Source organism: Poecilia reticulata, linkage group LG11, assembly GCF_000633615.1.
Source record: "Poecilia reticulata strain Guanapo linkage group LG11, Guppy_female_1.0+MT, whole genome shotgun sequence".
In the NCBI taxonomy this organism is placed as follows: Eukaryota; Metazoa; Chordata; class Actinopteri; order Cyprinodontiformes; family Poeciliidae; genus Poecilia; species Poecilia reticulata.
In genome coordinates this window covers 4562104-4589778 of record NC_024341.1, presented here as the reverse complement: position 1 = coordinate 4589778, position 27675 = coordinate 4562104, and the positions used below count along the sequence as shown (strand labels likewise).

Below are 27675 nucleotides of genomic sequence, written 5' to 3'. Positions count from 1 at the left end.
GGCACAAACCCGCTGATCACATTTGGACAGGGTTTATCCGGCCAGCTGAGTTTGGGAAATCAGCTGTCTGCCGCGAGCGCTGCTGTGTTCACGTCTCTTAATCCTTATCTCAGCACAACCTGTCGGACAAAATGCGATTTCAGTGATTTAATTATGCAACGACACCGCTAAAGATAATGTCCTTTTGTTTTTTGTTGTTTGTTTTTTTCTCTCATGATGACGGAGCGAAAATATCAGATGTATTTCATTGCGAATGCAGTTCTGGGTTTATTTTAGTCAGAGTGCAATGAGGGATGTCTTACAAACCCAAATCAACTTGTTTTGGTTGAATCTGTGCAAGAGAGTCAGAACAGAAAGTGTTTTTTATTTTTTAATGTAAACCTTTTACACTTTTAAGAGTGAGAATTTTTAGAAATGTCACCTACTTGAGAAAAATGGTGCAAATACTACATATTCTCTGTGAGTTTACTACAAGTCTGCTAACAGAGGACAGGACTCAAATGAGGAGCTAGAGTGGAGATGGATGGATGGATGGATGGATGGATGGATGGATGGATGGATGGATGGATGGATGGATGGACGGACGGACGGACGGACGGACGGACGGACGGACGGACGGACGGACGGACGGACGGATAGGGGATATATTGTGGTAAAAAAAGTCTGCTCTGATTTTCCTCCACACGTTTGAACCAATGGAAATGATTGGATTCCAGACTCCTCCAGACTGCTCAGGGTCCCTGGATGTTGGAAGAAGAGTCAAAGAGCATGTGTAACACATAAGGGCTGCAGCGTGGGCGGTAACAGTGTTTACTGATGCCTGGCGAGCGCTTCATGCGCACAAAGAAACAAAACCCACACGTCCCTCGCCTCTTTGCTCGGCTAATAAAATTAGACTCATATTAAATGGCTCATCCCGGAGGCATTACAGTTAAAGGCAGGTGCACTGACAGGACTGCCAGGAGCCCGTTTCTAGGCTGTTGCAGGCAGAACTGTCACCAACTGTTGGATCCAACCCTATAACTGCATTAGTTCTTAACAGCTTTTAAACAACAAGTAGGTGTTAGAAGCAACACACAAGAGATTTTGGTCTAGTCTATTCACTGGTGGAACCTACAGATGAATAGAACATGATGTCAATTTACAGCCTGCTGCTCTCCAACTGGTAGAATGGGCGAAGGCAATTAAGTCAAACGCATGAATAACTGTCTTTCCTTTGACAATATAATTGGATAATTTGACATTTCAGAAATAAATTGGCTTAACAGAAACATGGCAACTTAAAATTAACTCCCTTTTTTTGACACAACGTTTTGGTGCTAGATTGAGGTATTTCTTTTGCTGTATCAAAATTGGTTTATTTCACAAAACCACAATGGAAAAACTTTTTTCACATCACGAGTCACATGACCAACAATAAAATGTTGCCACTGGTGCAAACCATGAAGAAGAAGACAACAGGAAGTAGCAGCATCATGCTTCTTAATGGCTTATTGCGTGAACAAACGTATGCACGTGTGATTTTAATTGCGTTTCATAGTTAACGGGAAAAAAAACTTGGCTAGTGACAAGATTAAATGCAAACCAGATGCCTTGATTCACAAAATAACTTTATTAACCAATTCAACATTTTTGTTGCTAGCAGACAATCGAAAGGCTAGAGTGTTATCCTGTCACAAAAATCTTTAAAAGGTTAAGAAAGATGTGAAACAATTTTCCTCTAATGGTAAGTTTCTCCACTGTAGGCACATTTAGCAGCACATACATAAGGACAATTGACATCGCTCAGACCCTCCTTCTGGCTCTGATTGGTTGTTTCTAAACAAGATGTGTAATTCTGTAGATGGCAGCAGGACCACAGGAAGGAAGCAGAAGAAGTTGACTTTTTTCAGATTATGTCTCTCATATTATGAAGCCCTAGGCGCAAATTAAACCTGTAGGTCTCTTCACCTTAACCGGCATCACTTATCACCACGCCTTCGTCCCAGCCAACCAGGACGCCCCACCGCTCCACCTTCATCCAATCACCTGGCAAGAGCTCCTTTAAAAGGCAAAACTACCACAGATCCAGTTGCGCTTCAGGTACCATGAACTTCCCCTTTTCAAACCGCTAGCTCATTCAACACACTTCTTCAACCTTTACGTCTAAAATCTCCTTTTGTTTGCCTCCCTTGTCCATGTCATCCTTTTTCCCACGTTAAATAGACTCGCTCTCCAAAAGCCCTGTAACAGATTTAACGGAGCTCAAAAGACAGATTTTCAGAAAGAAACAGAGTGTAAAGTGACGGGCAGACTGCCAGAAGTTCACAAGCTAAAACTACACAACAAAATCCTGTTCAAACACAGCGACCATTTATATATATATATATTTAAAAAAAAAAAACTTTCTTAAACTAGCTTTAACCTATGGAAGCTCCGAGTCTGGCAATCACAGCACGCCCTCAGCAGCATCCTGCAGCATAAAACATTAATCCATCTTTCCCCGTCTGAGTGCCCTGTTGTTGGTGTTCCGTCCTGCTGTAAGTCGACCCAAACGCAGACTCCGAGTACATCTGTCATGGCGTTCCACAGCTGCTGCTAAGCAGGTCGGCGACCTCTCGGCTGACTATTCTTGCGCAGAGGTGAAAAAAGGAGAAAGAGACGGAAAAGAGGGGAGAAACAGGACATACGGATGGATGACGCGAGAACAAAAGATCGTGAAATGGGTGAGGACGATAAACGTGGGAGTAAATAATTTCCACCAGAGAGAAATGATACAAAGTTGTTGTTTAGTATGGACATTTTAAAACCATCATGACACAGCTTTTCAAATATGGTAGCAAGTTTTCATTTCAGTTCTAAAACAGTCAGTATGTAATCAGCAGGAATTGCAGCATTCGTTCCCTTTGATTTTCCCAACATTTTTTTTTATGTCACAACAAACTTGTAAGTATTTTAATCAAAATCTCATGTAGTAAACCATGGAGAGCTATGTACAATAGTAAAGTTAGAGGATATTTCTCTTCAAAGGGCCAGGGTGCTAAGGGAGACTCAGAAATGTGGACAATTATACATTTTAAATTAGATTTTTTTTTTTTAAAGAAATTCCAATCTGTTTTCCAATTACAATTATACAACACAAGTTAAAATAACTTATTGAAATATTAGTCGCCATGCTCATCTTTCTGGTTGGCTGCCTTTTGAATTTATGAAGCTACATTGCTTCTTAAGCTAGCTAGCTAGCATAGCAAGTGCAAAATGAACAAATTTCTTGCAAGAAATACAATCATATGAACCATTGAGATAAGTTAATATATTATAGACATCAGATTAATAAAATCATAATATTAATCTTATGTCTACTTTTTTAAAAATACATTTTATATTTCCAATGGTATGTATTTGCTAATATTTAACTAGCTTATTCAACAAATAAGCTATTTTCCCTTGGGGATCAATAAAGTAAATTCTATTCTACTCCATATATTATGTGATAGTCCAATTTTCTACCACAGAACTCATGGCCAATTAAACTCAGAAGATATGTGGCAGTATTTATGCTAAATAAATGTAATAATTATTAAAAATAAAAGTAAGCAGAAAAAAACAAAAAAAAAAACACTCTAAGAGTCTTGCAACTCAAAAGTTGTGGGTTTGAGTCCAGCTTTCTTCTGTCACATGTCTACGTGCTCATGAGCAAGGCACTTGACCTCATACGTTAATTCCCAATCTGGGAATCGGCGTATAAATATGTGTGTGCCTGTGAGTGGAGCTGGGTGAATGTGGCAGTAGCGTAAAGTGCTTTGAGTGGCCAGTACGACCAGGAAAGAGCTACATAAACTCAGTCCATTTACCATTTCAGTCGTGGGCTACAAGTCTGGCTTTTATGCTAGAGTGGCAAGAAAAAAGCCATAAAAAGTTCTGTTTACATCTCTTCACAAGCCGTGCATGGGCCACTGCAAACGTGTGGAGGACGCCACTCTGAGTACATGAGGCATGTGCAACATTAACGATGGAAAAGGTTGTAAGATGATTTGTAATGATCTCATTTTGTTGCATGACAGAAACCTCAGATTTTAAGGGTTGTAGTTTCAGCAATGCAGAGAAAGTTAACGCAGTTAGTCCATGTTAGACACTCTTCCAAATATTGAGCCGCTAAAGTCGGAGCAAGACGGATGTTTAAGACATTTTATAGCTGGCGAAAATGTCCTGACCCCTCTCATTAATATCCACCTCATTCGAACAGTTACAGCGTACAAAGTTTCTGCTAAGCTTCGTAGCGTAGCTCCTCAATCGAGCGGTCGTGTTACATACTGTATGCCACGGCCAAAGGTTAGCGTTTTGGTAAAACCAGATGTCATTGTATAAAACTTCAGTGCAGTCCAAGCCTACAACAAGCAATCGTTTCTCACTAGCAAAGGTTCCAGACCCTCTGTACGAAGCAAACGTAGAACAAGACGCTGGTTTTCACCAGCCTACTGGAAAATGGAAGAGCTCACCATTTCGGACTTTGTTGGAGTACAGGTGGCATGAAATGCAAAACTCTCACTACTGGATCTCCACCTAAAGAACTTGTCTTCTTCAATTTGGAAAAGTTTTTAATGTATTGAAGAAACTGACCTTTTCTTGAATCACAATAGCGCATAATCCAATGAAAGTTTACAGGCTGTACCTTTTTCTGTAATTGTCTCCATTTGTTTGCTTAGATAGGGGAACCCAATTGAAAATGTGAAAAATATTTAGGTTAAATAATTAAACATAATTATTTAGCTTTGCATTTCACCAATTAAAGGTGATATTCAGGATAACTGACATGACAAGTAACAGTAAATCTTAATACATTTGACAAAAAACCTTTACCAGTTTACTTTTTTACTTTCGCCTCAAGTCGCCGTGGAACTTTTTCACCAATTTTATAATTAGACTTCATTTTATTTTTTTTGGGATGAAACCGCTTTATTGCCCAGGAAACCTCCAGAGATGCCTACAGCCCGACAGTGGACATGAGAAGTAATTTAGTTCCTGGAGTTGTATAAGCTGCTCCTTAAGGAGGACTGAGGCAGGTTTCATTGAAAGTCATTCAGGCCGCTGAGTGAAATCCTCCCACATTCAGCTGAAGTCATTTTTCTGGGCCGCGCTGTGAAATAGAATAACATTAAGCATATTGACTAACTGTGAAGAGAGAGGTACTGCCATTGTTGAAGAAGTGGATGACTGTTGCTGGGTCAATTTCAGATTTTTAATAAAAAAAATGAAGAAAAAAAAAAGTCTGCTATGGAGCATCATTCCAGCTTAGGTTGTAATATGTTGAAGAAAGAAAGCTTCATCGTGAAACAAAACATTCTTTTTAATAAAAGACTTCAAGTGAACATAGCTTTTCACCAACCTGTTGTTGGTGAAAAGCTAAAACACTCATCTAAAACAAGCAGTGTGAACTTTTGAATAAAAAAATATGCTAGATAAGTTAATTTATTTAATTTGAGGAACTGTTTAAATCAAGTAATTTTATTATTATATTAGTAGTTTCGAGTTTTAAAAGTATTGCCTTGGGGTTTGTCTACATATACAAAGGAAATAAGCGTGGCTCTGTCTAAAATATTCATTTCAGACTAATGAGGCTAAATTATAAATGCTATTACTGGAGTTAGTAATTGTTCACGTCAATAAATATATTAAAGGCAAAAATAATTGCTGTAACTTGGGTTAAAAGCAAAGTAAAATCTATTAGTTATTCAAAGTTTAAAAATTATTATTTAAGCCATCAAACGTTTTGTCATTTATTTTGGGTAAAAGTAGTTTATTTGCCGCACGTTTGTTTGAAACGTACATCTAAAAAAACTATTTTTTTTCACAACCTATGCTGTTGTGCTGTCAATCATGTATATCCTTTTATTTCACTTGTTGATGTAAACCGATTGTCCAATCATATGTGAGGGCGGGACCTAAGTGAGGCAGGTCAGTTTAGCCTGCGGGGTTCGGCTGCTAGTTTGCTGTGCTAGAAGGAGGCTGAAAGAGCTAAGCTAATGAGAAACGGTGATAATATGTGCGGATGCAGAGTCTACTTTATTGCTTTGGACTGTTTAACCTCCGGGTGAGTGAGTACTTTCTGTAAATAATTTCTGTGCGTAAATATATGACGCTAATCACGAGTTAGCATTTAGCATTTGCCCGTAGACTATTGGTATGAGAGTATATTATCCTTAGCCAGATATAAGAAACTAAACAAGAGACTTTTATCGCACAGTGGACCGAGAGGAATTCTCTGGACTGTTCTGACGTTGACTGAATGGTCGAGTTTTACCAGAGTTCTCCATGTAGCCGGCGCTGTGAAGCACCTTTCAACTCAGCTGTCCAGTGGTACCCGCTTGGTCACACACAAGGCCTCATCTATGGAAGTAAATATGTGCCATCAGAATTTAAATTAAAAATGCATCTGAAACTTGAATGTTGTATATTTGTGCTTACTTTTTCAATAAAAACAATCAGTGTCATTATTTGTACATGTTTGCAATTTTCATTTGTTAAAAAAAATTCACATTCCTATTTCAAAGTGATGAAATTTTCAATATATATATTTTTTCAGTGTTAAAAAATTCAGCATATAAAAAAATTCAACTTTTAAAAATTCAAATGCAATATTTTCAGTGTCCTAAAAATTCAACTTGCTCAAATTTGCTGTCTCAAATTCAGCGTCTWWWWAKWCGCTGTACAAAAATGGCAAGGTTACTTCAGGTCACAGACATTAGCAATCGTTGTCAGATTTCAACACCCAGCCAATCACATGACCCAAGTGTCATATTGAAGAAATACCAGCATCACCGAAGCCAGCGACCATGGAGGCGAACGCAAACCCAACGGTGGATTTAATGCTTTCATATTTCTCTAGTATATTTTATTTTGCGCATGAAGTTTCATACATTATCTTAAAGCTTGATTTAAAATACAGGTTTCAGACAGAAAGGATCAGGAGAGGAACACTCTGCCGACCCGTTAGAACCTAAAGAATATCGAGAATTAATGTTGGAAGAGTTTACAGCCCCTCCCTGAAGCATACCAGGCAGTAATATTAGCTTACTACATTAGCGGTAGCATCTCCTTGAAAATTACAACTTTACTAAGACAACATACTAACAGCCCAGAAAGTCGCCACCGATCAGTAATCTTTAAAGATTCTAGACTTGGAGCAAGTGGTATTCCTTTTTGAAATAAAACATGGGAAAATTGGGTGTGGGACAACCAAGAGAAGGGGGGTGGGGGGTGGGGGTTTATACGCCAGCATTACATGGTGTAAGATTGTAAAGTTGAATTTTTTAACACTGAAAAAATATATATATTGAAAATTTCATCACTTTGAAATAGGAATGTGAATTTTTTTTAAATGAAAATTGCAAACGTACAAATAATGACACTGAATTTGTTTTTTAATTGAAAAAGTAAGCACAAATATACAACATTCAAGTTTCAGATGCATTTTTTATTCAAATTCTGACGGCACATATTTACTTCCATACTCATCCATCCCTCACACCTAAGCTAACTCAAAGGCCTCTGTGAGTAAACTATAGCAGGGGCGTTTATTTTAAAACTGATTAGCATTTGTTTCTCCTGTTTACCAGTAATTGTTTATTAGTGAGACGCTAACACAGTACTGCCATCGTCAGCTACATAAGCTTATGATGTGTGAAATAATTACAATGTCTTCAAATTTTTTAAGTTTACTGAAGTTATGCTCATTAAAATTACACATTTTAGTTTTAGTTTAACAAATTTAAACTTAAGTTTTTTCAATAAGGAGAACAAATTGGGTTGTACAGTAGGGTTCATTACGGCTGACTCAAAATGACCAAGCTTGTTGAGTTCTTTAAAGTTGAGATGTACAGCTTGCACTAACATTTAAAATTTTTGAAAAGTTTCCGTTTTTCCTTTTTTTTTTTTTTTTTTTTTTTTTTGAGGCAATGAGTTTGAATACATTCTTTTAGAACAAAATCCACTTATTGCGTCTTACAGCGTACAGAACTGGGGATTGAAGAGAGGAGGCAGGACTATAAAAAGTGGTAGAGGAGAAGTCAAAAGTCCAGTTTCAGACTTTGGAAAGCTGCTCCCTGTCAGCTGTTTAATGTCCTCATAGGAGGATAAAACGCTGCCTTCACTTCTCCTGCCAGCAGCTCAGGCATAACGGAGAAGCAGAGACGGAAAGAAAAAGCTGAAAAAGACCGGAGAAAAGACGGACAGCAGTGGGAGGGGGTCTGGAAGCGGTACGCATGGCTGGAGCAAAGCAGCAAGCACTCGTCCAAGCAAACTAGCGGGAGCCATCGATCCTTTTCTCTTTTTTTTTTGTGAGTATTTTCAACCTGTTGTCTCCCGTCGCTCTGTAAGGCCGGTGTTTTGAGAGCCCGCCTGAGACGAAGGGCAGCTCATGAGTTTCATCCCTTTTTATTTCCATTTCTTTCTTCCACCCACATCCCTTTCTCCCTCAGTTTCCTGTCTTTTTTTTTTTTTTTTTGGCCAAAGATTTGCTTTTGTTCCCTTCGTAGCTTCCTGGTGACCTGCTGATTGTCCCCGTCAAGTGAGAGAGAACGGATGGCCGCTGGTTGTCTGCCTTGTCTCACTCTGAGTGCACTCGGAGAGGATTTGTTGAAGATTTCGTGACCTTTTCAGGTCCTCTTCCACGTATCTGGCCCCGTTCTGCGGCTCGCTGATACGCTTGTTACGGCTACCTCTGCAGTTAGATTAAATCTTCCTCTGCTTTGTTCCGTTACACTCTCACCGACTGGGTCACACAAAGAAGCCTTCGTGAAAGAGAAAGCATTGGGGCTGGAGCAAACAGACTTAACAGTCCACACGGCGGGTCGCTTCATGGTGCCAGATGGCAATTTTTTTTTTTACATTTACCTTCAACAAAAAGTAGGTCATAAATTTAACATTTTGTAAGCAAATTTGCTTAATGGAAACCTCCCAATTACAAGATTTCAAGAGTTTGGGTGCTAGGATGAGGTGTTTGTTTTTTTTGCTAAACTTCTGTAGATACACATTTTTTTTTTGTATCACACAAGTCACGTGATCAACAACCGGATGTTGCCACTTGCGCAGACCGCGAAGAAGACAACAGGAAGTAGTTGAAAGATCATAGTGCTGCATGTTTTATAATGACTTGTAGGGCAGTGGCTTAAATATGTCAGCAGAAACCACCAACGTGTCATAATTGTTCTTTGGATTACAGCAGTTGGTGTATTTTGTCCTTTAATGAACACCATACTTTGGCTTCTGCTACCATGAGTTGGCAGGATTTCGATTGGTGTTACAGTAATCGCTAGCTCCTCACTATAGCCAGTTATTTAGCTTTTTTTATTTATGCAGTTAGTGAGATGTTGGTTCATCTCACCAAGACTGTCTTATAAATATCAGCTGTAAGCTTTGCTGGTACTTCCCGGGTTATATGAACGACTTAATAGCCTCAGTAATAATTTTTTATGTTTAATCACTGAGTATTTCATTTTGTATTGTTCTTTTTTAATATATACTGTATTTGGAAAACCGCTTTAATATGAGTTATGTTAACACACAGTGATTTCTTATAGTTCAGAAGGTGAAGCCGCTATCAAGCGTGCCGAATAAACGTAACAGTCTCAACCATGACCTCAAACACTGTGTCTGACTCCTGCCTCAGCCTTCAATCTGACAACAACCCTTCAAAGACAGCGCATAGCTTTCAGAAATAGTGAGGTCATCTCACACGGACAGGGCTACAGATTTATAACGTGAACAAGTTTATTCACCTGGGATTTTAATTGCCTGCGATAGACTGGCGACCTGTCCAGGGTGACTCCGCCTCTCACCCGTTAACAGCTGGATATAGGCACCAGCACCCCTGCTGACCCCAATGGAATAAGGATGTAAGAAAATGGATGGATGGATTTTAATTGCGTTTCTAATTGAATGGAAATTCTGCAATTGTGGAATTGTGTTATTTGTAATGGAAACGCAGCTCCTGTCCTGCTATGCTATCCAATTGTGTTTGAGCTTAAAGCCTTTTCCTTTTCCTAAAGGACTGTCACACAGACAGCAAAGTTTGTGATTCAGTCAATTATGACAAATTGTAAAGCAGCCCCAGACAACCGGCCGGCGGACATCTCCACCTTTGGGCAAGAGACGGGTCGCCAGGGGCAATACAGAAACACACAGGACAACAGGACAATCAACCAGGCACACACACACACACACACACTCATACTTAAGGGCATTTCAGAGAGGCTAATTAAGCCAGCAGTCATGTTTCTGGATAGTGGGAGGTAGACGGAGAACCCAGAGAGAATATGCTAACTCCATGCAGAAAAACCACAATCTGGAATTCAAACGCAGAATTTTCATCCTGAAATCATGATCTGGAAAATTGCATATATTGTTTTTTAAGTTTCTGCTGAATATTTTTGTCTAATGTAAAAATTAGATTGATGATCTAAAAATGTTTGGAGGGAAATACTTGTCCATCCCTAGTTACTTTCAGCTATTTAAGCCAAGGGCTCTGCTTTCTCAGGCAAATATCTAATCAAATCAAAATTTATTTATAAAGCAAAGCAATTTCATTTGACCATAGTCCTTCACAGCAATTACAACATTGTGATAAAAAGAGAAATAAATTAATTTGATTAATAAATTTGTAGTAAAATAATGAATAAAAACAGAAATGCATTTAATTTCAGCTGCAGCAATTTCCCAAAAACTAGAATCAATTACTTTTTTTTTTTTTACTCTTATCTGATTAAGAGCAGTAAGGCTGATCCAAAACAGTGTACTGTTGGTAGTAGATAAAATAATTTAAAAAAATACATGAAAAGTCTTTAACCTCATTCAGAAGCAGTTGCCACAAAAACTGACTAGAGACCATTCAGATAGTGTTCAGAATGTTTAAAATCTTGTGTTAGATTATAATCTTTTAAATATCAGTCTCTATACAAACAGTTAAAATCATTGGAAGTGCGTACCTTTATGATGCTTAATTAAAAATACCCATGTACTTTGTTGATGACACCGACTAGCTGAGGGAGTCTGAATGATCTCCTTTACAAAGAAACTGCACAAATAATTAAAGAAAAAAAGATGACAGTGCCATCTAAACTTTGCTTTCCCATCTAAATAGAATCTGCATTCACTGACACAATTAGGACTTTTTTTTTAGTTGGAGACTATTCTATAAACGGGACACAGCATGATGGAGAACAAATACCAGTTAGCTGTTGTTTTTTTTTTTACTTTAAAAGGAAAAAGGTAAAGTGTTTTACTACTAAAACACGTCAGCTTTCTCTTTCCTGTTTCTGGGATGTTAAAACTGTAAAACTGTCAGAACTGCTGGCTTTTTGTGGATTTTGCCATAAAAAATGGGAAAGGAATAAATGTGAAGGAATAAAAACTTTTGTAAAAAAAAAAAACTTAACTCCACAGAAGGCGTCTCTTGTCTGATTTGCTCTTTTCACACCCAATGAGCAATGAAACTGTTTGCTGTAGGCAATAAAAGGACAAATAGCATACTCAAAACCTCGTTAGTCTTGCTTGTCAAGTTCCAGTTTGGAGTTTGAGTGGCAGACCAGGTCCTATGCAGAAAGAGAAGTGACGTGAAAAACAACTGAAAGTTTCAAATCATCCAAAATAATTTAACATCAGGCAAAAATAATCTGAGTAAATACAAAGGGCAGGTGTGAGTTTGTTTATTGTTAAAGAAAAAATACCCCGACCACATGGCTTTTGTTCAGTTTTATTAGCAAGGCCTTGGCTAGAATAGAATCAGTCTGACCATATAAAATAAACTTAATTATGTCAATTGACCACAAATCTTGCCCCAGTATAAAGTAATTCAAGAAATGTAAAGACGCAGAGCACATATAGGATCAATGGGAGACAGGCTCCTATCTTTGGACCTAAAGAGGAATGATCTAGAGCACAGGTGTCAAAGTCCAGTACTCAAGGGCCGGTGTCCTGCAACTTTTAGATGTGCCTCTGCTGCACCACACCTGAATAGAATAATTAGGTCATTAGCAAGGCTCTGGAGAATTGATCTACACAAGGAGGAGGTAATTAAGCCATTTCATTGCAGTGTTTTGTACCTGTGGCACATCTAAAAACTGCAGGACAGCGGCCCTAGACGACTGGAGTTTGACACCATTGATCTAGAGTGAGTCATTACAGCGAGAAACTAGCAATTAGACCTGGAATCTGGGTATAGAGATGGACTGGACTCTGACCTGAACCATCAGTCACATAAAGACGGTTACAAAGTCGGCCTTCTATCACCTGAAGAATATTTCCAGGATTAAAGGACTAATGTTTCAACAAAATCTAGAGAAACTCATCCATGTGTTTATCTTTAGTCACACTGATTACTGCAACGTCTTTACAGGTCTGCCTTAAAAAAAAAAAAATCAAACCTCCAGCTGCAGCTGATCCAAAACGCTGCTGCTGGTGTTCTCACTAAAACCAGAAAGATTAAGAACATCACCCATTGCTTAAGTCCTTCTACTCACTCCCTGGAGCTCAGAGAATAGACTTTAAAATGCTGCTGTTAGTTTAAAAATCACAGCTTAGCACCACAGTACATTAAAGATCTGCTGCTGTTGTATCAACCTTCCAGTCCTCTGAGGTGTTCTGGTTCTGCTCTGCATCCCCAGAACCAGATGCAAACATGGAGAAGCAGCATTCAGCTTCTATCCACCACAAATCTGGAACAGACTTCTAGAAAACTGTAAAACTGTTGAAACACTGATTGCCTTTACATCAAGCAAAAAACCCAACTGCTTAGTGCTGCCTTTAATAGTAACTGGACAATTACTCAACATTATTGATGTGGTGATTGATGATTTTAACAGTGGCTTGTGACAAAATGTAATGTTTGTTATTGGTTTTCAGAACTGTTGACCATACGATGCTTTTGTTTTTTTATGTTTTAACAATGCAAATCACTTTTAACTGCCATGGCGTGAAATGTGGTAAACACATAAACTTGATTGACTGCCAAAGTAAAGAACACTGCCAGGCAGCCTTTTAATGGTGGTACTAATTAATTTTAGACCTGAAGTTTAAGCACATGTAGTTATGAAGCAGGATGATGATCCAAAGCACACCACCAAGGTCATATCTAAAGGACTTTAAAAAGACAAAAAAAAAAAGAAATTTTCAGAATGGTCACTGAACATACTCAAACACCCTACAATAAGGCCGAGAGAAAAAGAAGGGTGGACCAGAAAAGACTCACTGCCAGTTATTGCCAAAGGTTTATGGCTTATGCAATAACCCTCTGTGTTGATCAGCACAGCCATTCCAACAAGTTTCAGTTTAGGTGGTAATTACTTCTTCTCATGTAGCCAAATTTCTTTCTTTTTTTTTTTTTTTTTTAGTTTTTAAACAAATGATGTTAAATATTTTTTTAGATAGCAAACAATTTTTTTTCATACAAAAAATGTAGCCGTAGGACAAATTGTCATATTTTTCACATTCTCGATTCGTCCTTTCTGGTCAATAAGAGTCAAGTCACCATCGGAAAATTATGAAGAACCGTGACAGAAAACACAAGGAAATGAAGGACAGAGACAGGAGGGAAGGCGGATGAAAGCAAGAGAGTAAGCGAAAGAAAAGACATTAATGGCGGGGATAAAAATAAGAACGAGGGCGGGTCCTTAGTGTGGCGCTTTCCTCTGGTGCACAGAGGGTCTATGGAGCAAATCCAATCCTGATAGTAACTTAAATAGCTATTAAGTAAAAAGCCATTTATTACCCCTCGCATAAATCTGTGCAAGCACAGTTTGTTTGATGTGCGGTCTTCTTTCTTGCAGTCAAAGTAGTGAACATAAGAGGAAAGAGGAGAATATTAAGGGGGAACATTTAAGGTCACAGTAGAGGCATAAACAATCCGCGGAAGTCACTTATGGCACAGAAAGGAGAACATCTACACCCTGTTCATCAGGACATGAATGATAGGCAGGCTAAAAAAGTCATAAGGGTCATTTATCTCTTGAGGAAGGAATGCACCAGAAGAACCTGCAAACCAATTCTGCCAGAAACCTGCTTAGCAGTCAGGAAGAATACTAGTTTACGATGAACGATGTCTGCTTTGGTAGAAGTCTGATAAGTTTCCATGGCAAAGCCCAAGATGATTCCTTTATCATCATTTTTCTTGTCATTCCACTGCATGACTTTGCTAAAAAATGTATATATTTAGCCTGGAGAAAAACGTTTAACTATTACTTTTCTTTCAGTCTGTGAATGCATGGATCAGCATTCATAGCACCCACATTGCAGTTTGAACTGGCTTCTTCGTGACGACAGTTAATTAAAAAAGTGTGACTTATATCACTAAGCACCACAAAGGAAGAGCATTTAATCATATTTTTCAAATTTACTGAAACAATGGAGGAAATGGTAAAAATGACATTTAAAAAAAAAAAAATTGTCAGTTTTGTTTAATTTGTTTTAAAAATCATTAGAATTCATGAAGACAATAAGACAAAATTCTTACCAGGATAAGATTTTTTTTTCACAAGACCATAAATGCTCAAATCTAATTTCAGATAAGACAATAAAGTGATGGCTGGATGGTGACTGACAGGTCAATGCCCCAAAAATGACAATACAGAAACACTATTCGTTAAGATTTAGCTAACGTTGATTTGTGTGGCAGTCTGATGACAATAAAGGTACATTAAAATACACATCAAAACTCAGAATTACTATTTCCATTTCATTTATATGAAGCTAACAACACGCACTGACAGTTTTTATTGCACATTATGGACTAGTGTTTAAACTATTTAATTTTCTGTTGGATTTAAAACTGCTACTGCTTTGAAAGAAATAGCCAGAACATTGTGTTCTCTTATAGTACAAAGAATGAGAAATTGGAATTGGTCAAAACTGGAATTAGCAGGTCAGACCTCGAAGAAAATTGGAAATTGGTTCAGTATCTCTCTCTATAAACGTAAGTAGAGATGCTGCTTGATATTGGTTTATTTAGGTTTAAAAAACATCTCTTTTGGGGATGATGAGTGATGAGGACAGACTTTGCAAACAGCACATTCATTTTAGGACAATTCTGTTTCCATAAAGGACCCCGCAGCCAAAACATGAATGTCCTCCAGTGAGGAGTCTTGAACATTTCAAGCACCCCACTTTCATTCATTCTTTCTGATCCACAGCAACCCTCCGCTGATCAATGTTTTGCTTGGAACTCATCAGGATGCATGAGGACCTTTTGCTATGAGCAAAGAAAAACAAAACAAAAAAACACAAGGTTTCTTTGTTACATAAACACAGCAAAGCTTTCCAAGCTCTAAAGTCACGTTGTTTCCATCTCGTAGTGATGATATAGATTTGAGAAAAATCATAAAATAAACCAAATGTGCACAGGACTACATATTGTATTATTGTTCTGTGGAAAGGAAGCAGTTGTCTCACAGATGGCCGGACATGATCCTTCATAATTTTCTGATAAAGAGCAGAATTATTGAATTTATCAATTATTAAAAAAAAGTCACCATGAGGAAGCAAAGCAGCGTTAGATCAACTCATTAAAACAACCATGTTTAATGTTGGTGTAAGGTTGTTTTTCTCAAGTGCTGTAAATGTATATAGTTAAAAATGTAGGTTTATTTTAAATTCTAAGACAGCGAGGAAACGGGAAATAAAAACAGAGAGAAGGATAAAGAGCAGATAACACCTAGAAGCCTGCTTCTACACCTGCAGAAAGGGACAAATAAAACGGATGAGAGACCACAGCAACAACAACATATAATTTATAACAATTACAACTGCATTACTGAAATGTAGATGTTACTAGATACATTGAGTGACAACTGCAGCCCAATTATATATATAGTGTGTATCTGTAAACACCTGAATCCAACACCTGTGGGTGTATAGAAGGTTTCTTCCAGCCAACAGCCACCAGGAGTGAGCTGGCACATATGTGAGCACCAAACCCTGGAAGCTGAGAACCACCATTGCTTTAGCATGTGGGCAGAGGCACAAGCCACTGGGGGAAAAATAGACCCATATTTGGGGGGAGCCTTGAGATGATCCAGGAGGGGGGTGGAGCCCAAGACCTAACCTGATAGATAAATAGGCACACACAATCACATGTTCCTACACTCCTGCGCACATGGACACTCACACACATAAACCTGACAAAAATACACAAAAATGGACCGCTTACACACAATTACACTCTCTGTACACACTTTGCTGCCAGGTCCAAGTAGCCCAGCCCCTGGATCCAGTAGGTGCTCCCTGATGTGTCCTCGGCCCCCAAAGACCAATGACCCCGCACCTGGACTCCATCCAAAGATGGGGCCAAAAAAACGTCCACATAGTCCAAACAAGCCTCTCAATAAACTCCAATCCCAACTCCATGAACTTCCCACCCCACATGATTTCCCACAATCGGCAACCCCCAACCATAACACCAGCACATCCCGCTTCTCCACCACACAGTGGACCACTCCAAGCACCACACATAGAGATCATTGTTTGTTAGGAAACATGAGACAGCCCTTTGTGTTCTTCATGGTTTTTACCTTGGCACTCTTCCACATACGTCATTTTTTGCCCAGTCTCTTTTTTTATTGCTCGGACCATGATCTCTAATCATAAGTAAGGCAAGCCTTTAGATGAAGTTATGGACTATTTCCAGACCTCCTGCATGGGAAATTGATGTGCTGTTGGAGTCATTTTAGAAGGTCGGTCACTCCTGGAAGGATTCACCACTGTTTCCCGTGTTAATCATTTGTGATTAACGTGTCTTGCTGTAGTTTACTGGAGTCTTAAAGCTTTATAAATGGGTGGTAACCCTCTACAGACAAACAGGTCTCAATGTCACCTATCCATGAATTTCTTTACATCAGAGGATGGTGTGTATGAAAAATTGACCAACATATTCAACATGTATTGATTATCTTGATGATGGCACTCATCAAAATGCAGTGTTTGTCACTGATTTCTCAATTGTTGGCTGTATGTTTTTATGATATATAAAGCACTTGCACTTGCCTTGTTGCTGAAATGTGCTGTGCAAATAACATTGGTTTATTGCCTATTGATTAGTTAGCCTTCTTCCTGATTACATACAAGTTTTGTTTTATTGAGTAATTTATTCTACAGGTCTAGTAAATCAGTCATTCATGATTTAACAAGGGTACAAATATGTTTTCATATACGACCAGGATGGCTTGGATAGCCTTTTTTCCCCCTCCTAAATGAATGAAATCAATGCTTGAAAACTGCCCTTCTTGTTTACTGTTGCTGCTGTTGTCGGGCTTTAAAAGTTACTTAATGATTTAAGACAACAAAAGCAGAAGAAATGTGGGAAAAATATCTTTTTCCCACATAGCCCTGTCTTTGTCAGCATCCGAGAATGAACCATCACTCTTTCCTCGCATGCTAGATATGAGCACAGGGGGATATCTTGTATATAATATTCATCTAACATTTTTCAAGAGGCAGACTTGTGGAAAACCTTCTTTGAGCTGCACCTCATGAAATATTTACAGTGGGAAGCTCATCTCCCTGGTCGGTAACACCAAATTCAATGTGCAGTGGCAGGCGCGCATTCATTAACCGGTTGTAGCTGCTCCTCTATCTGTGTGCTGGAGACGCCGTATGCAAATGTTGAACTACACCGGACATTTGCATGTAGTATTGGAACAAGAATTCTAGATGTGATGGATATGAATCACAAAGGAAAAGTTATGTAGGACCAAGTCTGTAAAGTCTGTAAATGCTCTTCTGTTCCCACTTCCGACACCAAACAAGACCCAAAAAGTCCTCTAAATGCTGTTTACGCCAACAATTTGTGAAAGAGCGCCGTGATAGAGTACAATGAGTGCTCGCGAACAGGAAAGTGCGGGAAGCTTTAACAGCCTTAGGGCTTTTATTTATTTACTTATTTATTTATTTTGTATTTTTTTTGTATTGTTTTTGCTTTGCTTGACATAATGGCTTAGATTCAGCCGCATTATAACTCAAATTGTTCTTAATGAGTGCAGGGATCCAAGCATTTGGTTAAGTGCTGCAGGCTCTCTCTGAGCTCTTGGTTTCGGAAAGACCTGCGTTCGGCTCAAGTTCTGCTCGCTCACAGCAGGGAAGGAAGGGTGCTCCAGCGAGCTTCTTGACTGTAGCGCACCATGTGTCTGTGTGGGAAGAGACTCGAGGAGTCCTGGAACTGATTCCCTCCAAAGGGAATTAAAGCCTGATGCGGATTGCAATTCTTGCAGGGTTATAGTTTGGGCCATAAATGCAGAGGATTTGGGGAAAGAGGATATTAAACCAGAGATTAAGCAAAACTAGAGAAGCATTGATGGATAATTTATGCCACTTTTTCCTCTTCCTCCTCCCTCACCTTTTCCCCCTCCCTCTGTGTTTGTTTTGGTATCTGCTCTGTGCAGCTCTATGACCTTTAGCGAGTGTGTAATTCTAGCACATAGACAGAGGATAATGGTATATGAAAATCCATAGGGTTTGCTGCCTGCTGTGCAAATTGCAGACACGAGACTCAGCTGCTGCTGCTGCTGACGGGCTGAATCATGACCCCCCCCCACCCATCTTGCCCGACACACTATTATATTGGCATCAGCCATGCTCCCGTGAGAAGTCCATACAGCCACAGGTTTGCTCATCTTTCTGCTGGAGATGGATTGACCTCAGCAGCTAAGCCTAGCCCTGTGGAATATTTAAGACATTACTCTATAATAAGTGGGCTCATTGTCAAGAAGACTGGCCCTTATTAAAAATCCTTTCATGAGAAAAGCTTGCACATTCAGAATGGAAGGAGGCCTTGCGAAAGTATTTTCACATTTCTATAAACTTCTGTTTTTTATTGGGGTTTTATGTGACAGATATCCGCAACTTAACCACATTGAAATTACAGCAGTTCTGCAAATGCATCAGAGGTTTGTTGGGGAACTTCAGTGAACAACCATCAATGTGAAGGCCAAATAACAGAGCAGAAAGATCAAGAAGGAAGCAGAGTTGGGGTAACAACTCTGCTGTTTTTTCACAACCAGACTTTCAGATTTTCAGATCCCCAGACATCTGAAAATGGAAAGACTATGGCACAATGGGTAACCTACAAAATGTAGTTTTCAACCTAAACTAACAGTCCATGCATTGAGGACATTATTTAGAGAAGTACCTAAAAGGTTTATGGTAGCTCTGGAGGAGCTGGTGACCTCATTTATTCTTGCACTCCACAAATTTTAGATTATTAATTTGAGTTTTATATAAGCGGAGCATTAGTTCTCTGTAGCCACTGGTTCTTGCAGAGTCGTGGGCTTGCTGGTGCCTATCTGAAGCGGTCATTGGGCAAGAGGTGAAGTACACCCTGAGTAGGTCGCCTGTTGATCACAGTTTAACACAGGGATAGACGAGCATCCACACAAACCGATACCTTGGGGGAACTTGGAGAGACAAATTGCCCTAACAGTCATGGTTTTGGAATGTTGCAGGAAGTCGGAGAGACCCTACCAATGCATGAGGAGAACATGGCAAACTCCATGGAGAAAGACCCTGACCAGGATTTGAAACCGGGACGTACATGCTGCTACCAACCACGCCACTGTTCAGGCTTTGTCTCCTTCCTTAGAACCTAAACTACTGGACACCTTTGACAATTAAATTACAGAATGTGATTACCCCTGTGGCCGGGTGTTCATGTGGACTCATTAAGGATGCAGTAAGCCTAACACTGCTGGAAACTGCAGTTTTAAAAACGGCATTCTAAGATTTCTATAAAACACAATGGCTACTGCGTCAGTGACGCTGTCGTTCAAGCAAATCTATGGCATCCACTGATTCCCCATGGGGGCCTCAACAGCAGCTATTTCTGTGCTGAGGTGAAGGAGAATACTGATACAGTTTCTATACTTTGCAGCCATCGATCTGCTGACACACAACACCCGTTTTCCCAGTACTGTCATTAACCCTGCTTTTTTCCCCCTCTTCCTCCCGTCTCCATCCATCCGTCCACCGTCCTTCCTCCTTGAACCAGTCCCAATGTCGATTTGTCATTTCTAAAAGCCACTGATCTTTGCTAAACGCCTTGGGCCAAGCTCACTGCTGCCTGCGCTCCCTTGGTATCGCTGTTCTAGATCTTTTCGTCCTGCTCGCGTCAGCCGGACCCCCAGAACGCCGACGCATGGCCTTTCCAGGACCGTTTTTTACTCCACAGAAGTGGGTTTACTTGCTCTATGTTGTGTTGGGGAGAAGTTGCATATCCTTGTTTCTCTATTTACAAAAGAGAGCAAGGACATTTAAAACAGCTTTAAATTTCAATTCTAAAAACAAACTTTCTTGCATTGAGTCCAACGTCTATGACTCTCTCGGCAGAAAAGCTTGTAAGTGATATTCGAAGGGCAAGTTAAAGAGGACACTCAATCAAACCTCTCTCCTTTCAGCCCGCCGCCAGTGTCACATTGCACGGGAAGTGAATTATCCCACAGGCCTGGAGAACTTAAAGGGTTACTGCACTCCATTTCAGCTCTCCAAGGGCTCTCGAAAAGGGGGACATCCCTTTACTGAACGAGGCCTCCTGAGTGAAGGGCTTTCTAGGCACCAGAGCAAATTTTAGCTTGTGTCCCAGAACAGCAAACGGCACAAGGGGGGCAAGAACCCCAAAGACACGGTCGCAGCCATGTGCAGGACTCGCTACTCAAAATGAAGACTGTAATTATGCTCTCAGCATCAACTTCCTTCTCTTGTTGCTGGAGGCAATTAGTGGCTTATTTAGGTCAAGGATTGTTCAGTGATGAGAGCGGAGAAAAGAAAGACAGCGGCACATGTGGATGTCGCAGCATTCGGCAAGATGTGGCACTTCCCTTGTTGTACTTTGAAATAAATCTAATTTGGGCTGAACGATGATGCTATCCCAGATTCTGTAGTCACGGCTACCAACATTTGGACTCGACTTTGTCAGGAAGAATACACTTAACAAATCATAAACCTTTTTTCTTCTACTCTGCTTTCAGATTTTTAACAATAAGGATTTATCAACAATATCAGATGAAGAGATATGAGGAAATTAATCTGGATGAGAATTATGTTGCTAAAATTCAACACGTTGTAAAAATTGTTGCATATTATAGACCTTATGTCATTTTGTGTGGTGTACCTCGGTGGTCTGTGTTCGAACCACAACAATTTATTATTTACAGTACATTAATGTTAAATTGACTTCACATTTGGTTAATTTAAAGATAATACAAATATCTTTGACTTCAGTAAGAAATCTATTTCAGAAATAAGGCTAAAATGGAATTTAAAAAAAGGAAAAATAATTGTATTTGGTATGGTGACCCACCCAAATGGAAGCCATTAGGGGAAAAAAGTGCATGAAATTAACATGACAGTTTGGCAGTAACTGAAAACATTTGCTGTATATTTTATATTCTTCATCTTTAAGAGCTACATTAAGTTTAAATTTTGCAGACAACCAGAAGTTTTTTTTTCTCTTCACATTGTGAATGTTTTGGAAAAGGTGGAATTAAAACAAAACTCCAGGTCACTGACACTGACGTTAATCAGCCAGGAAGGAGGCACATATGTATGTTTATTTACTTATTTTTTATTTTAAATGTTTCCAGTGAGTTTGCAATAAAACAATTATCCACAAGTAAGACAAATGGTATAGAGCAGTCTTTGTGCCACCCAGTGTTTGAAACATGCAAAAAGTAATCCATAGTGGAAGTAGAAAGTGACTGACTGGGTGGTGCTGATGAGTGGGAGGCAGATGGGTGAGGCAGAAGCATCGTCGTTTTCCAGCTGCTTGCTGACACAAACACTAACACAAGGTTATGACTCCTCTTTCAGTTATTATCCTTGCCCTCGTGCTTTTCCACTTCATTTCCCCCATTCATTATTCGCATCTCTCCTTTATTTGCGTTTTTTTTTTTTGCTAATGATCCAGCAAAAGCAAACCAAGCACCCCTGGCTGTCAATCTCATTTTCCCTGCTGCCATGTACGTCTTGGCTGTATTCCACCCTGCACCCGACATATGGTGATCACACCTCCTTCTGAAATGTGTGACACATAAAAGAGAAGGCAATGACTGAATCAAATGGAGAAATCGCTCTGCTTCTGGCAGCTCTTAGACTCGCAGAGCGTGTGCCGTATTGCTTCGTTTCATCTAAAGATATAGCGCTTCGCAGACGTTAGCACGTAGCTTGAGCCTTATCGTGTTGAACACAGAAGTTTTTATGATTTTTATTCAGATTGTATGTCATAGACTAAAAGAAAAAAGTATGTTTCTGGAATAAGAAAAAGTTAGATGGTTTCGAAATCTTCTTAAAAATAGAGATCTGAAAAGGTAGCCTCATATTGTTGGTAAACTCCTTTTTTGTCTTGTCACTCTGAAGAGTTAAACTTATGTGATGAGGAGCTAACACACCATGATGTTGATTTTACATAATACTGCCCCTTTCGTGCTTTTAGTAGGCCAGTAGATTTGTAAATGTATGATTGTTTCTATTTTAAGTTGAGGGATGGAACAGTAGACAGTGTAACGATCAAACCTTGGAATACTGTTTTGAGCTGATTCCAACAAAGTTACTTAGGGGTACGAATCACTTTTCTAATTTTTATTTGTAAAGTATTTGATCAAAACAATGCTTTCTTTTCCCTCCACTTTACACTGAAGTGCTAGTTTGTTTTATTTTCTCACATGTAATCCTAATAAAATACCTTGAATTTCTTTAGTTGTAAGGTTAAAAAAACCAAAAAACAAATCTGTATGAATACTGTTGCACTGTGCGCACTACTCGCTGCATGTCTTTAGATCAAATCCTGTTATCGTTACAAAATGCAAAGCTGCCTCGAGCAGCAGATCCACAAATCCCTTCGGTGTGTCACACTTGGCGATTACGTCGATTTGGACTTTTGATCTGCATTCCCCTGTCGCAGAAATGCCTCGTGTTCAGCAGGGGCGGGGTGAGCAGAAAGCTGCCGTCAGAAAGTCATGATTTTAAAATAAAGCTAAGAACATTGCTTACATAAAGAGGATTTAGTCTCATCTTCATGTTCTCACAAGCCGGATCACCACTGCTTGTTCCGCAGAACCTCTCTGGACCAGTACATGTGCACATGTGTGCTTCCTCGGCTCAGACGAAGAAGCTTTGGAAACAAACGATGAACAGTGAAACTACCCCCTGGCTTTTGTCACGGAGACTCAGCCAACTCAGCCAGAATTTCCCCTTCGGCATCTCCCCGTGTTGAGCTGACGGTGGAGAGATGGAGATATCCCACAATGCAGCGCTGTGGCTTGCATCGTGGTGGAAGATTTTGCTCTAGGGCTCTGATGCTGAGATCACACACTCGAGCAGCTCTTTGTCTTTTGCTCTCAGGCTCTCTTGTTCTGCCACTTGACGTTATTTCTGTTCACACATCAGTCCGCTGTTACCGAGCATAACGTCACATCCTCACAGGTTAGCGCCTTCTCTTACTCTGGTTTTCACCGTGAGGGCCTTTCCATTGAGTGTTTGATAAAACTCTACTGTGTCTTAGTATGAAGTTCTTTATGACCAAAACCTCTCCTACATGAACCTAAAGCTTATTTGATCATAGTGTAACCCCCTTAAGCTTGGTTTATGCTTAAAGCATGTATATTCTACATAAGCATTTGCAGCATTTATACCCTGTGCAGCACCTTTTTGCTGTAGCCCATTTTCTGCTGGACTCTAGGGGGCAGTGTAGGGCGCCTATGGTAACAGTTGTTAGTAGCAACTTGGCGATAACGGTGAGTATGGAGGAGGTATTTATGTCTCTGTGGGCAACGTCATTAGGATGTCTGTTTGCGAACCTCCACCAGGAGGAGCTCTTGCTTGTCCGTCATGTTTTTCCAGACTGAACTGTGCAAAGCTCCAAAATTTCAGAGGCAAGTAGTGCGGATATTTGATCTGCATGGATGCCATGCAAATGGGGGTTGTTGCATAAATGATGCAATTTGATCGTGCGGCTCCACGCAGACTTTGTAAACTCGTCAAGCACAAGTCAAACCTCTCAGATCATTTACTTTGCACAACACACAGTTGCTTATACAATCAAGCTTGTTTGAAAGACTTGTGTGATTTGATTGCTGTGATTTGTTTTCTGATATTGAGAATAGAATGGAACAGCTACATCAATTAATTGAAGAAACTAACTAATACTACATAACTTGGGTGCAATCGGCTTGGGCCTGACATTATCTGGCTTTGGACCAGGCAGTTGTTTTATATTATTATTTGTAATATTGCAATGTACTTCCAATGGCATCCTCAGTCACCAGATCTGAATCCAATAAAATACATTTGGGATGAGGTGGAGCAGGAGAATTTGCATCATAGATATGCAGCAGAGAAATCTGCAGGAATTGTTACAATATTATATCCATATGCACCGACACATCTGAGGAATGTTTCTCTTGTTGCCGCAAATAATCCAGCTCTGAATGTAAACGAGGCTCAAACCATGTAATCACAAAGTGTACCTCATATAGACACGTTTCATGTTCTTGTTTACATCTGTAAACAAAGCTGGAGGGCAAAAAGACTATTCTTTTACTTGCCATCCATAGCAGCGCTGGCTGCCATGGTACAACAACTCTGTTAACAAAATTAAGCCTGGAGATCTAGGTATTAAACTCTCCCTAGGCTATACACAGAACCGTTGCCATAGCAACTGACTGACAACAGCTCCACCAGTGTATCAGGATTCAACACCAAAAAACAAGTAAACATTTCAAGCTAGCATAACCTAGCATAACTGACCAACTTCCCCCTGTCTCGCTATTTTTTTTTTTTTTTTTTTTTTTTTACTCTTCACTGACTTGTGAAATGTGATACCCTTACTATCTAGATATTGTACTGTTGTCAGTATCAAAGCACTGGGTCATTTTATATGTCACATGTACATTTGAGATTTAGCATGCCATGTTGACAACTTGGCAGCTAAAACCAATGGTAGTCATCGTCAGCGAGACATTTTTTTGTGAACAAAACAATGTTCACAAATGTGAATTGTTAATATCACATTTAACAATTGTGATATTGTTAAATGTGATATTGTGATATTGTTAAATGACATTTAACAATATCACAATCAAAAGTTTCCTAAGACTATGCAGCCCTATTTATTGGTAAAAAAAAAAAAGTTTACCAAATTGACGGATGGATTTGTCTCCTGTTGCTCTAGCCATTAATTATAGTTGATAAACATTCATTGTATTTGGATATTTCTTGGTATTTATTGCATCTGCTCCACTGACTGTTTCTTATGCTTTACACTAACTATTGTAAAAGAATCACAGTTTTTCCGCACAGCCGTTATCTGTGGGTAGAATACAGCTGGAAACCAGAGGACTCCCTGACTTTAGTGTTTTTAGCAATTACCAAATGCATTCTACATGCAAAGAACAATCTCTTCCCTGGTTAAAAACACAGAATTGTTATATAAATACTAAACCACAAAAAGCTTTGTTGAATTGACGGAGTCGGTTAATTGCTTACATTTCTGTGTAGGTGATCATTCTATCAGCTCGTGACATTTTAAGCACAGTTGACGTGCTTTCCTGAATCTGCATTTGAAAGGTACAAAATGCCATTTCTGATCACAATTAAGGAAGCTGGCCCGGTGTTACCACTTCACTTGTCTTCTGCTACTTATAAATGAAGGCAAAACTTTACATGCAAACACTTTGGTTTGAAGAAATACTACTGCTTATTTAAGTCAGTTCAGCACTGTTTTTCTCTATTGACCAATACTAAAACTCTCATATCTGTTTCGGTGTCGTAATTGAAAGAAGTGGATCGGCGCCTCCATAGCTAGTTAGAGGGTTTGCAAGTTATGTCTGAATTTTCTCTGTCCACAAACCCCCTCCCCCCTTTTTTTCTTTTTTTTTTTATTGTGTAGGGCTTCCACAATAAGCAATAAATCAATTAATCCCATGATAAATAAAAATGAGCTCAATTTCCATTTGCATTCCCTTTTCTTTCTCCTTCTACCAACACATGGATGCCAAAAGTCTTCAGTCTGGTTCTTTGGTCTCAACTGGCCTTTTTTTTCTTTTTTGTAGGACATGTTTGTTTACAGAGACTTTATAATTCATTTTGATTGTTGTTTCTGTTGCTTTCTTTATCTATTTTGGATATTTAAAATGTCTTCCATTTCTGGAGTTAAATGCTCATTAGTATTTCAAGTTTATTGATATTTGAGAATGTGTTCTGGCATCATTAGGCCATTACCATTATACTACTTGAAAACGGTCTCAAAGCAACAATATTATCATTTATCACGATAACTTTTGGGACAATTTATCGTCAAATAAATCAATACAAATATACATTTTTTGTTGTTGTCTTTGTTAAAATCTCCCAATGAAGTTTTGAGTTGAGAGAAGCTGTAGCTTTCACATTCATGCAAATACATGCAGCGATTATGGAATCCTAAAAACTGTCTGGTCCAGTTACACTTCGCATGAAGGCTTCTAGAAATTAAATCCTGTCATTATCCTTTTGTTTTAATCGCAGTTGTTCAGCTCCGCCCACCACCAATCGATATGAACCTCCGAATCCAAAGCAAAAACATAACGCAGTCCCACTGATGAGGCTCTCAATCAGGATGCAAGAAAAAAGCTGGAGAGCCATATTTACAGTTTCACAGTTTCACTTTCAATAAGAGGAAGAAAGGAGGGGAGGAAAAAAAAATCTCTTTCACAAGCAAGGCCAAAGCGCAAAAGCATTGTTGAAAGAGTGTCACGCTGTGACCTGAGAGGCAGACGGCACATTCACTGCAATTGAGCAAACTCCGCTGCTCTTTTTGCTCGTGGCTCGCAGGGGAAAAAAAAAACAAAACAAAAAAAAAACGGTTGCGCCGTGTGATTGCAGCAGCGGCCCAGAGAAATGAGTCTGCAGTCATTACGGCTGCTTGTAAATGCATCCGAGCCAGCCGGCGCCAGATCGATTTTTCTATTTCTGATTGGCCCTCTGTTATTACCCTGAGAGGGTGACAGCGCAGGGAGTGGCTGGGAGGAGCGGGGAGTGGGCAGGGGAGGCAAAGCGGGCTCTAATTGATGCTGTCACTGGTTACATTTTTTTTCTTCCACCTGGAACATTCTGTCTGGTCCTTCTCAATCTTGAGGTGGATACAGACATAAAGAAATGGGAAATGTGAGAACATCGTCCATTTGGGATGTATATGTCACAGCTGGTGGATGTTATGGATATTTATTATGCACATTAGCAAAGTTGAAGGACAATGATTGATGGAGGAGGAATGTATAATGTGCAGTTTTACTTTTTTACCCCCCTTTACCTTTATACGTCTTAATAAAATCCAGCCTAACTACCCTTAGGCTGTCTGGTAGGCTCAGTTTGATTGAAGACCAAAACACAGCACTGTTTCAAATGATTCAAACTCTTTGAAAAACCTGTCCCCCTCCTCGCCTGTGGCGAAGGAAAAGACACAAAAACCTCAGAAAAAGCAACGAGCGCAACTTCCTCTTTCGCAAAAATGTAAACAAAAATGGAGTGGCATCGGATTTTAGCGGTTGTGGGATTTCTGTTTTGTCGTTGGCTAAAGACGACGAACCATTCCTCCCTCTAGTGCTAGACTAAATTTAAATTTCGAGTTAACTTTGAACGTGTTTGTGATTATATAATCAGTAAAATCCCCAAATTTCCAGGGATATATAT

At 39.4% G+C, this 27675-nt stretch overlaps 1 protein-coding gene and 1 long non-coding RNA gene across 6 annotated transcripts in view; one reads left to right on the top strand and one right to left on the bottom strand.

The window, feature by feature from the left end:
• The window catches only part of LOC103472035 (hippocalcin-like protein 1), a 45607-nt gene that overhangs the window by 9780 nt on the left and 8152 nt on the right, over positions 1 to 27675 (bottom strand). The gene's annotated exons all lie outside the window — the stretch shown is intronic.
• On the top strand, positions 5927 to 8432 carry LOC103472034 (uncharacterized). Of its 3 annotated transcripts, none has more exons than XR_534791.2 (3): positions 5927 to 6070; positions 6224 to 6374; positions 8145 to 8432. It is a non-coding gene; the product is annotated as an uncharacterized LOC103472034 (long non-coding RNA). The 3 variants fall into 3 exon arrangements; XR_534789.2 differs by having other exon boundaries at positions 8142 to 8432; XR_534790.2 differs by having other exon boundaries at positions 8108 to 8432.